Here is a 12,072-nt window from a genome sequence, read left to right as displayed (position 1 = left end):
TAATGCATTATACATAAATATGAAGTGTGCATAATGTAGGAACATGATTTGTCGAGTCTAGAAACTATAGTGGCGTGTTATATATAAGAATATGTTAAACACACTAGATCTACCATAACTCGTGCCGATAAGGCTGTTCGGGTTATTCCAGGACTCATTGGCCCGGCTGAGATATTATGTGAAGCCAGCCTAGAAAATGTGTAATAGTGTTATAAATATATTACATCAAGTGTGGAATGTATATCAACATGTTATATATTTGCACACAAACAAATATATGAATTCCAGCAAGTATAGGAGTGTGTGTAGGATGTATTTGATGTGAAGCTTAGAAGGTGTAGAAGTGTGTGTTTGTTGGACCCTATACGGAGTTTAGAAAGTAAAGAAACGTGTGTTAGATGTATATCGTATGTATCGAGATTGTGTAGGAATGTATTTTACAAACTAGAAAGAAGAGTTTATATTATGTGAAGTTGAGGAAGGTTATTGTTGTTTTGTTTTTGAATTAAGCACAAAGTTACACAATTGGCTATCTGTGCTCTGCCCACCATGGGTATCGAAACCCGGTTTTTAGCGTTGTAAGTCCGCAGACATGCCGCTGAGCCGCTGGGGGGCGTTGAGGAAGGATAGGAGCAGAAGTTATATTTGTGTAACATGAAGATTAATTAAAAGTATAGTAGAACGTGTTATATGTGTGTTGCATAACAGAAACACGTTGAGTGAATTCACACATCTGAAAGTGGACTAGTTTAACAGAAATCGTTTTTCAAAATTCACACATCCGATAGTAAAATATTCACAACACGAGTTATCTGTGAAAACTTAAACATTTGAAAGTGAATCACTTTAACACGAGCATTTTGAGTAAATTCATACATCGAATATCGACTACCCATAGCAGTTTTCTTGGTTGTTCACACATCTGAAAGTTTGCTTATTGTGTTACAAAAATGTTTTGCAATAACCTAAAAACTTACTGGTTGACAAGAACCATCTATAGATATATTGAAGTTGAACAACTGTATAAGAGAAACATTTTGAAAATTTTCTCACATCTAATTAATCAAATGTGAATGTAAAATCTGGGGCCAATTCTTATTAGAATAGAAATAATATACAAAAATTAAGGAAAATTTCAATAGCCCACAAGGGGTCCGCAACGGATCTCCAACAGTTTTTTATTTTGTTAGAGGTCCTTCTTTCAACATATTTTACCAAGAGTGGGCATTTTATTAATTAAGAAAACACTTAACAAATGAAAGAACAATTCATGAACATAGGGAGTGAGTTAAACAAGGGTGAAAGGTCACAGTGAACTAAAAACCGGTAATTAGACTCTTCTATCGTTAGATAAGCGGTAAATTAGCAGGGTCAAAGAAAAGACTTCCAATTCGATTTCCTCCTAATGCGGTTCTTTGAAAGCCGACAAAACCATCTCACGGTTTGGCGTTAAGGTTGGGCTGACCTCCCTAGAGAAGTCACTGACTTACCGCTGTATACATGACTTTAAGTCTACACTAAAATACAACTTTTTATTCGAAAAAGGGTCCTCTGTTCTCTGGGGCCGTGAGTGCGTTACAGGTGGGACAGTCAAATCACACTCTTTGGTTAGATAAGAGTATTACAAGTTTTAACTGTTATTGTTATTGGATAAATACTTTAAGTTCAAAATTGAGGAAGGTTAACGCAGATAGCTCTTGGGCAGGTTGATACCGCCGTCATAAACAAACAAACAATTTATTTTAAAACACATTATTCAGTTTTCATATCTAATGAAGAAATAGCTTACTGGAACTGTTTTAAGAGCTTCAAACAGGGTTTGTACCCCTTCATATGTCACATTTTACTACTCTCTTTAAATTCGTAAATAGCAAAAAGTTTTAACGATAACTAAAAAAATACTGAAACGATAAATAAAGACAAACGTTTGTTTGTAGGTCAGTAAAAAACAAAATTCCTACATTTAAGCGTCTCTAGTGGCACGGTGGAAGGTCTAGGAACTTGCAACGCTGGGTTTCGATACAGCACAGATAGCTCGTAGTGTAGTTTTTACAAACAAACAGACCTATACGTCAGTGAAAAGGAGTTTTAAATAACATAGGATGGACCCCACCCCTACACTGACCGACTGTCAACACGTTGTGGGATAAGCCTTCAGAAATCTAGTAAATAATTATTCAGTACACATTTTCCACTCACACACGAGACAGTCTCGGTCTCTAGATCTTACACAATTTAGAGAGCCATGAAAGACATACAGCACAAAGTAAAGTACAACTGTTGAAAGTAATATAATTATATAATTTTTTGTAATTCGGTAAAAGGAGATATTCCGGTATCATCATTTATACAGATCTCAGTAACGTATTTTATATATTTTAATTTTATTTGATACTTTGTTTTACTACATTACAATTGAACACACATACAACGTTTTAAATTAATATATGCAGGAAATACATGGATTCTAGTAATTGAACGTATTGAAGTAACTATAAAGAATTACATATAATTGAACGTAGTAACATACATATAATTGAACGTAGTATCTATGAAGAATTACATATAATTGAACGTAGTAACTATAAAGAATTACATATAATTGAACGTAGTATCTATGAAGAATTACATATAATTGAACGTAGTAACTATAAAGAATTACATATAATTGAACGTAGTATCTATGAAGAATTACATATAATTGAACGTAGTAACTATAAAGAATTACATATAATTGAACGTAGTATCTATGAAGAATTACATATAATTGAACGTAGTAACTATAAAGAATTACATATAATTGAACGTAGTATCTATGAAGAATTACATATAATTGAACGTAGTAACTATAAAGAATATAATTGAACGTAGTATCTATGAAGAATTACATATAATTGAACGTAGTAACTATAAAGAATTACATATAATTGAACGTAGTAACTATAAAGAATTACATATAATTGAACGTAGTAACTATAAAGAATTACATATAATTGAACGTAGTAACTATAAAGAATTACATATAATTGAACGTAGTAACTATGAAGAATTACATATAATTGAACGTAGTAACTATAAAGAATTACATATACTCTCGCATGTGCTTATCTTTCAATACACATGTTACTTCTATGAATATTGTTTCTCCCTGGGTAAGTGTAGGGACTTGTACGTTAAAACCTAGGTTCGATACCATAGGGTGGAGAGAACGTAGATCGCCATTGTGTGGCTTTCAGCTAAGAAAAACAAACGAAAACATTTGGAATATTAAATAAACATCAGGATAACTGTGTACAGTTACAACGTTAATATTAATTAACCACAATACCCAATTACCCACAATTCGACGAAACTATAACAAATAAAAGACAATATTTTCGTTAATTATGTTAATGTGTTAATCGTACACATGTTTACACTTAATTATTCTACGGGATTATAATATGTAAGTATCAGACTTTTAGCATAGAGTATTCATTCTTACAGTGTTATGTTATGAAATACTATCTATTATAGACATTAGCGTAGAGTATTGATTGTTACAGTGTTCTATTATAAAATTCTATCTGTTATAGACTTTCGTCAAAGAGAATTGCTTCTTCCAGTGTTTTATTTTAAAATACTATTTATTATAGACTTTAAGCGTAACGTATTGGTTGTTACAGGGTTCTATTATCAAATATTATATATTATAGACATTAGTGTAGAGTATTTATTGTTACAGTGTTCTATTATAAAATACAATCTGTTATGGACTTTTAGCGTAGAGTATTGGTTATTACAATGTTCAGTTATAAAATACAATCTGTTATAAACTTTTAGCCTAGAGTATTGGTTGTTACAATGTTATATTATAAACTACTATCTGTTACAGACTTTTAGCGAAGAGTATCAGTTGTTACAATGTTCTGTTATAAAATACTATCTATTCTAGACTTTTAGCAAAGAGTATTGATTGCTATAGTGTTAAATTATAAAATACAATCTGTCAGAGACTTTTAATGCGGAGTGTTGGTTGTTACAGTGTATTTAATAAAATACTATTTATTATAGACTTTTAGCGTAGAGTATTGATTGTTACAGTGTTTTATTATAAAATGCTATGTTATAGACTTTCATCAAAGAGAATTACTTCTTCCAGTGTTTTATTTTAAAATAATATCTGTTACAGACTTTCAGCATAACGTATTGGTTGTTACAGGGTTCTATTATCAAATATAATATATTATAGACTTTTAGTGTAGAGTATTTATTGTTACAGGGTTCTATTATCAAATATAATATATTATAGACTTTTAGTGTAGAGTATTTATTGTTACAGGAGCTATTATAAAATACTATCTGTTATAGACATTTAGTAAATAGTATTGGTTGTTACAGTGTTTTATTATAAAATACTATCTCTTAAGGACTTTTAACATAGTGTATTGGCTGTTACAGTGCTATATTAAAAATACTATCTGTTATAAACTTTTAGCCTAGATTATTAGTTGTTACAGTGTCTTATTATAAAATACTATCTATTATAGACTTTTAGCAACGAGTATTGGTTGTTACAGTGTTCTATTACAAAATACAATCTGCTATGGACTTTTAGCGTAGAGTATTGGTTCTTACAATGTTCAATTATAAAATACTATCTGTTATAGACATTTAGCAAAGAATATTGGTTGTTACAGTATTCTCTTACAAATTACTATTTGTTATAAACCTTTAGCCTAGAGTACTGGTTGTTACAGTCTTATATTATAAACTACTATCTGTTACAGACTTTTATCGTAGAGTATTGGTTGTTACAGTGTTCTATTATAAAATACTATCTACTATAGACTTTTAGCGTAGAGTATTGGTTCTCACAGTATTATATTATAAAATACTATTTATCATAGATTTCTATCTTAAAAATTGATTGTTACAGTATTTTATTATAAAATACAATCTGTTATGCACTTTTAGCGTAGAGTATTGATTCATAGAGTGTTCTATTATAAAATAATATATGTTATAGACATTTAGCAAAAAGTATTGGTTGTTACATTATTCTGTTATAAAATACTATTTATTTTAGATTTTTAGCGTATAGTATTGACTGCTAGAGTGTTAAGTTATAAAATACAATCTGTTATAGACTTTTAATGCAGAGTATTGGTTGTTACAGAGTTTTTAATAAAATACTATCTATTATAGGCTTTTAGCGTAGAGTATTGCAGTATTCTATTATGAAATACTATCTGTTATAGACTTTTAGTGTACAGTATTGGTTGTTTGTTATTTTTTAATTTCGCGCATAGCTACTCGAGGGCTATCTGCGCTAGCCGTCCCTAATTTAGCAGTGTAAGACTAGAGGGAAGGGAGCTAGTCATCACCACCCACCGCCAACTCTTGGGCTACTCTTTTACCAACGAATAGTGGGATTAATCGTCACATTATAACGCCCCCACGGCTGAAAAGGCGAGAGTGTTTGGTGCGACGGGGATGCAAACCCGCGACTCTCAGATTACGAGTCGCACGCCTTAACCCACCTAGCCATGCCAGGCCGTATTGGTTGTTACAGAGTTACATTATCGAATACTATCTGTTATAGACATTCAGCAAAGATTATTGTTTCTTATAGTGTTTTATTTTAAAATTCTCTCTCTTATAGACTTTTAGCATGAAATATTAGTTGTTACACTATTCTATTATCAAATATTACCTTTTAGAGACTTTTACCGTAGAGTATTGATTGTTGATATATTCTATTATAAAATACAATCTGTTATGGACTTCAAGCGTAAAGTATTGGTTTTTAAGGTGTTCCAATATAAAATACTTTGTATTATAGACTTTCAGCGGAGAGTATTGATTGTTAGAGTGTTCTATTACAAACTATAATCTGTTAGACACTTTTAGCGTACAGTATTGGGTCTTACAGTGTTCTGTTTTTACAGAATTGATTATTACAGTGTTCCATTACAAAATACTATCAATTATAAACTTTTAGCATAAAGTATTGGTTGTAAAAGCGTTTTATCATAAAATTCTATCTGATATATACTTTTAGCCTAAAATATTGATTGTTACAGTGTTCTAGTATAAAAAAACTATCCTATACATACTTTTTGTATAGACCATTAATCGTTACGGTGTTCTCTTTCAAAATACTATCTGATATATACTTTTTGCGTACGGTATTGTTTCTTACAGAATTTTAATACGACATACTATCTGTTATAGACTTTTAGCAATGAGTATTGGTAGTTACAGTGTTCTATTACAAAATACAATCTGTTATGGACTTTTAGCGTAGAGTATTGGTTATTACAATGTTCAGTTATAAAATACAATCTGTTATAGACATTTAGCAAATAATATAGGTTGTTACAGTATTCTCTTACAAATTACTTTTTGTTATAAACTTTTAGCCTAGATTATTGGTTGTTACAATGTTATATTATAAACTACTATCTGTTACAGACTTTTAGCGAAGAGTATCGGTTGTTACAATGTTGTGTTATAAAATACTATCTATTCTAGTCTTTTAGTGTTGAGTATTTCTTGTTATAGTGTTTTATTATAAAATACTATCTATTATAGACTTTTAGCTTAGAGTATTGACAGTTACAGTGTTCTATTATATAATACTATGTATTATAAATTTTTATCTACAGTACTGATTGCTACATTGTTCTGTTATAAAATACGATTTGTTATAGTCGTTTATCGTAGAGTATTGATTGTTACAGTATTCTATTATAAAATACAATCTGTTATGGACTTTTAGAGTAGAATATTTGGTCTTACTGTGTTTTATTTTTACAGTATTGATTATTACAGTATTTTATTATAAAATGCTATCCATTATAGACTTTTAGCGTGGAATATTGGTTGTTATAGCATTTTATTATTTAAATACTCTCTGTTATAGACCTAAAGGTCTATAAAATTGATTGTTACAGTGTTCTATTATAAAATACTATGTACGATAAACTTTAAGCATAGAGTATTGATTGTTACTGACTTCTCTTACAAAATTTTATTTTATATATACTTTTAGCGTAGAGTGTCGGTTGTTAAAGAATTGTAATATAAAATACTTTAAAAAGTCTTTTCGCCGAGAATATTGATTGTTACAGTGTTCTAGTATAAGATACTATATATTATATACTTTTTGTTATAACTATTAATAGTTACGGTATTCTCTTCCGAAATACTCTCTAATATATACTTTTTGCGTACACTATTTTTGTTACAGAATTTTAATGCAAAATACTATCTGCTATAGACATTTAACAAAGAGTATTGGCTATTACAGTGTTCTGTTATAAAATACTATCTATTATACACTTTTAGCAAATAGTATTGATTGTTACAGTGTTCTATTATAAAACACTATCTTTTTATAGACTTTTAGCGTAGAGTATTTGTTGTTATAATGTTTCCTTATAAAATACTATCTATTATAGACTTTCAGCATAGAGTGTTGGTTGTTTCAGTGTTCTGTTGTAAAATATTCTCAGTTATAGATTTTTAACGTAGAGTATTTGTTGTCATAGTTCTTAATATAAAATACTATATTTTATAGACTTTTAGTATAGAATATTGATTGTTACAGTGTTCTATTATAAAATACTATCTATTTTAGACTTTTAGCGTAGAGTATTTGTTGTCATAGTTCTTAATATAAAATACTATATTTTATAGACTTTTAGTATAGAATATTGATTGTTACAGTGTTCTATTATAAAATACTATCTATTTTAGACTTTTAGCGTAGAGTATTTGTTGTCATAGTTCTTAATATAAAATACTATATTTTATAGACTTTTAGTATAGAATATTGATTGTTACAGTGTTCTATTATAAAATACTATCTATTTTAGACTTCTAGCGTAGTATATTGGTTTTTACATTATTATATTATAGAATACTATCTGTTATAGTCTTTTAGCCTAGAGTATTTGTTATTATCGCCTTTCATTATAACATACTACCTGTTATAGAGTTCTAGAGTAGAGTATTGGTTCTGCTCTTTTATAAAATACTATTTATTATAGACTTTTTGCGTAGAGTATTGGTTCTGTTCTTTTATAAAATACTATTTATTATAGACTTATTGCGTAGAGTATTGGTTGTTACAGTGTTCTATTACAAAATACAACATGTTATGGACTTTTAGAGTATAGTATTGATTGTTAAAGTGTTCTATTATAATATACTATCTATTCTAGACGTTTAGCATAGTGTATTGATTGTTAAAGTGTTTAGCGTTATATTTTTGGTTGTTATAGTATTGTATTAAAAAAACTGTTATACATTTTTTAATAAAGTGTATTGGTTGTTACAGTGTTCTATTATAAAATCCTATCTATTATAGACTTTTAGCATAGAGTATTGATTGTTACAGTGTTATATTATATAATATTGGGTTGAGGAATAATTCGTGAGCGTTTTTTCAAGTTAAACAAATATATTCATAAATGAAACGCTTTTGCAAAATATTTCATGTCATTTGGTAGATAATTTTTTGCTCTAATAGATGGTGTGTTTGATTTTCATATGTCTTTAATTTTTGCTTTCATTTTCAGCTCATTAAATGGAATGTCAAGTGGACAAAATCGAGCATTTTCGACACCATCTGCTTTTCGCATTTAATTTCTTGCAATTTCGTTTAAAACAATGCATACTATATACCTAGGTATTACATGAAATAAAATATCATAATAAATGTTTTGGGTGTAATGTGTTCATGCATTGAAGTATTGTATAATCTTGCATGTAATGCTTGAATGAAATTATTTAAAAACGCTCACGAATTATTCCTCAACCTAATACTATGTATTATAAACTTTTATCGTACAGTAGTTATTGTTAGAGTGTTCTATTATAAAATACGATCTGTTATAGACTTTTAGCGTAGTGTTTTGTTGTTACAGTGTTCTATTATAAAATATTATCTATTATAATCTTTTAACGTAAAGTATTTGTTGTTACAATGTTCTATTATAAAATACTATCTATTATAGTCTTATAGCGTAGAGTATTGGTTGTTTCAGTGTTCTATTACTAAATTCTATCTATTAGAGACTTTTAGGGTGGGGTATTGGTTGTTATAGCGTTTTATTATGAAATACTATCTGTTATAGACTGTTAGCTTAGAGTGTTGGTCGTTACAGTGTTTTATTATGAAATTCTATCTCTTATAGACTTTTAGGAAAGCATTTTGGTTGTTATAGTTTACTGTGGTTAATTACTAACTTGCACGTGCGTGTAGTATATAGTATTGGCTATGTTATAGGTTTGTGTTTCTAATTATTTTTGTATATTTTAAATGATGAATTACACTTTTATATAATGTATAATTTTAAGATTCTATGTTATGTATGAACGTCAGTGAACACGTTCATCAACATACAAACGAACATACATCGTCTCACCTAAAATCTTTGACACATAATTGTGTTTCCTTCGGGTTCTTTTTTAATTTCGCCAAAGCTTCTCGAGGGATATCTGCACTAGACGTCCCTAACTGCAAAGTAAAAGACAAAAGGGAAGGCAACAGTCATCATAATCCACCGCCAACTCTTAGTCTGCTCTCTTACTAAGAGTAGTGGGATTAACTGTGTTATATTAACGCCCTCACACTGAAAGGGTGAATATGTTTGGCAAGGTGTAGATTCGAGCCCGCGACCGTCGGATTGAAAATCATACAAGGCGATATTCTTCGAATTTTAGGTTTTCAATACATAGAAATTTATTATATATTTTTGACAGTTCTTTTTCTTTAATTCAGGTTCGTAGCACCATAATTCTCTGTTCTTTTCTCTATACATAGATTTAATCGTCATTCGTAAAATTCACCCTCTGGTTATAAAAGAAGAATGTGATTTTGCATCAACATGCTTGCATCATGGACCCTATGTCTTAGGGTCTAACATGCTGTCCCAATCTCTGCTGTTAAAAAAGTTACTATAGTTTCACCTTGATTGCAGTCGTGTGTCAACAGTATGATCAAAACAACGTAACATTTATAAAGATATTAACTGTTGTTCACGAAACTAGAATATTTCATATCATAAAGAAAGGTAAACGTTTTAGCGGCTATTAATTAATTTATAAATCTACGAATAAAAACCATCATTAAATCATAATTTTAACATCGGTGAACTCAAAAGTGAATGAACATTTTGCAGAAGCTATTTTGCGTGATTTTCTAGAAGATTTCAAAAAATATACACACAAGTAAATATACCCGACCCCAGTGACGGGAAAAGCTTAAGTTAATTTATCAATTTAAATTAGTTCATAAACTTTAAGTAGGTTAATTATGTTGCACTCTTGGTTTCAATCAAAATCAAAGCTACTTATATTTTCCACGATGAAAAGTAATTACTGAACATTTCAGTCAGGCTTAGAAGCATTCAACAATAACATAAATGTGGTTCGGCATAGCCAGGTGGATTAAGGCATTCGACTCGTAATCTGAGGGTCGCAGGTTTAAATCCCCGTCGCACCAAACATGCTCGCCATTTCAGCCGTGGGGGCGTTACAATGTGACGGTCAATTTCACTATTCGTTGATAAAAGAGTTGGCGGTGAGTGGTGATAACTAGCTGCCTTCTCTTTAGTCTTACGCTGATAAATTAGGGACGGTTAGCGCAGATAGCCTTCAAGTACCTTTGCGCGAAATTCAAAAAACAAACAAACCTAAGGTAAATCTACATTTGGGCCTGGCATGATTAGATGGGTTAAGACGTTCGACTCATAATCTGAAAATTGCAGGTTCGAGTCCCTGTTGCACCAAACATGTTTGCCCTTTCAGCCATGGAGGCGTAATAATGTGACGGTCAATCCCGCTATTCGTTAGTAAAAGAGTAGCCAAGAGTTTACGGTGGGTGGTGATCACTAGCTGCCTTCCCTCTCGTCTTACACTGATAAATTAGGGACAGCTAGCGCAGATAGCCCTCGTGTAGCTTTGCGTGAAATTTAAAAAACAAACAAATCTACATTTTTATTATTTAGGTTACGTCGTATCTTTAAATGTGAATCACTGTGTGACTAATTCCTGATAATTTAGAATATAATATTTTACTTGTTAAATACAGCTTGTCATCAACATTATTCATGCCTGCTCTACGCCATTTCTAAAGTGAATGTTGAGGTTTGCTTGCGTGCACAGCTTTTCAAATGCTGGGACCAACACCACGGTTTACAATATATATAAGTTGTTATCGTGTATAATAGAGAAAATAATGAGTATTTTTTGTTTAATACGAATTAGTTTAAGATTTTATTTGCATTTTTATGCAACAATATTGACGTTACAACGGGCGAAGAAGAGAGAGGTAAAGGCTACAAATTCAACTTCTTCCTTTTCCCGATAAGAAGACCTATCTCTAGATTCCCTGCATTTTTAGGTAATCTTCTCCATTTTGATGTTTTAGTTCGTTTTGTATATGTGCAGAAAATGCACATTTATTGTTACCCTTCTTTTCACTTATCCTAAATTTTGAACTTGACACCTTGATACAGAACTGAAAGAGACGTGTGCTGACAGTGGACCAAGATTTCATAAGGAAAGTGGAGAGTTCTTAAAAGAATAGTAAGTGGAATACCCAGAGATGAATTCCTTCAAACATCGCTACTGATTTACTAATATTGTTAATACTGACTATATACATTGCTGACCAAAATCTTAAGGAAAAATATGCATTTTGCGTTGTTAGACTCAACCACTTATTTGAGTAGAGCTTCGAAAGATGGAAACAACAAAAGAGAAAATAAAAAAAACCTTTTTTAGCATTTAATAGAGAAAATGTGAGCATTATGAAAATAGCCTAAATACTAGCTGGTCAAAAGTTTAAGACCATACTGAAACAAAACGTTAATTGATAAACACGTAACGAAATTTAGTCATTTGTTTTCAAGCATTAGCGTTGTCAACATCTCCTACTGAAATCTCTTGTGTTACATTGGGTAAAAACATGGCAAAGGCTAAAAAGTTGACAGTGTGTGAGCGTGGCAGAATTGTCGAGCTGCAAAAGAAGGTCTCTCTCATCATGCCATCGCTGGTGAAATTGAGTATAGTAAAACT

This window comes from Tachypleus tridentatus, chromosome 9 (genome assembly GCF_004210375.1).
Source record: "Tachypleus tridentatus isolate NWPU-2018 chromosome 9, ASM421037v1, whole genome shotgun sequence".
Lineage (NCBI taxonomy): Eukaryota > Metazoa > Arthropoda > Merostomata > Xiphosura > Limulidae > Tachypleus > Tachypleus tridentatus.
Note: the sequence above shows the minus strand (reverse complement) of the source record.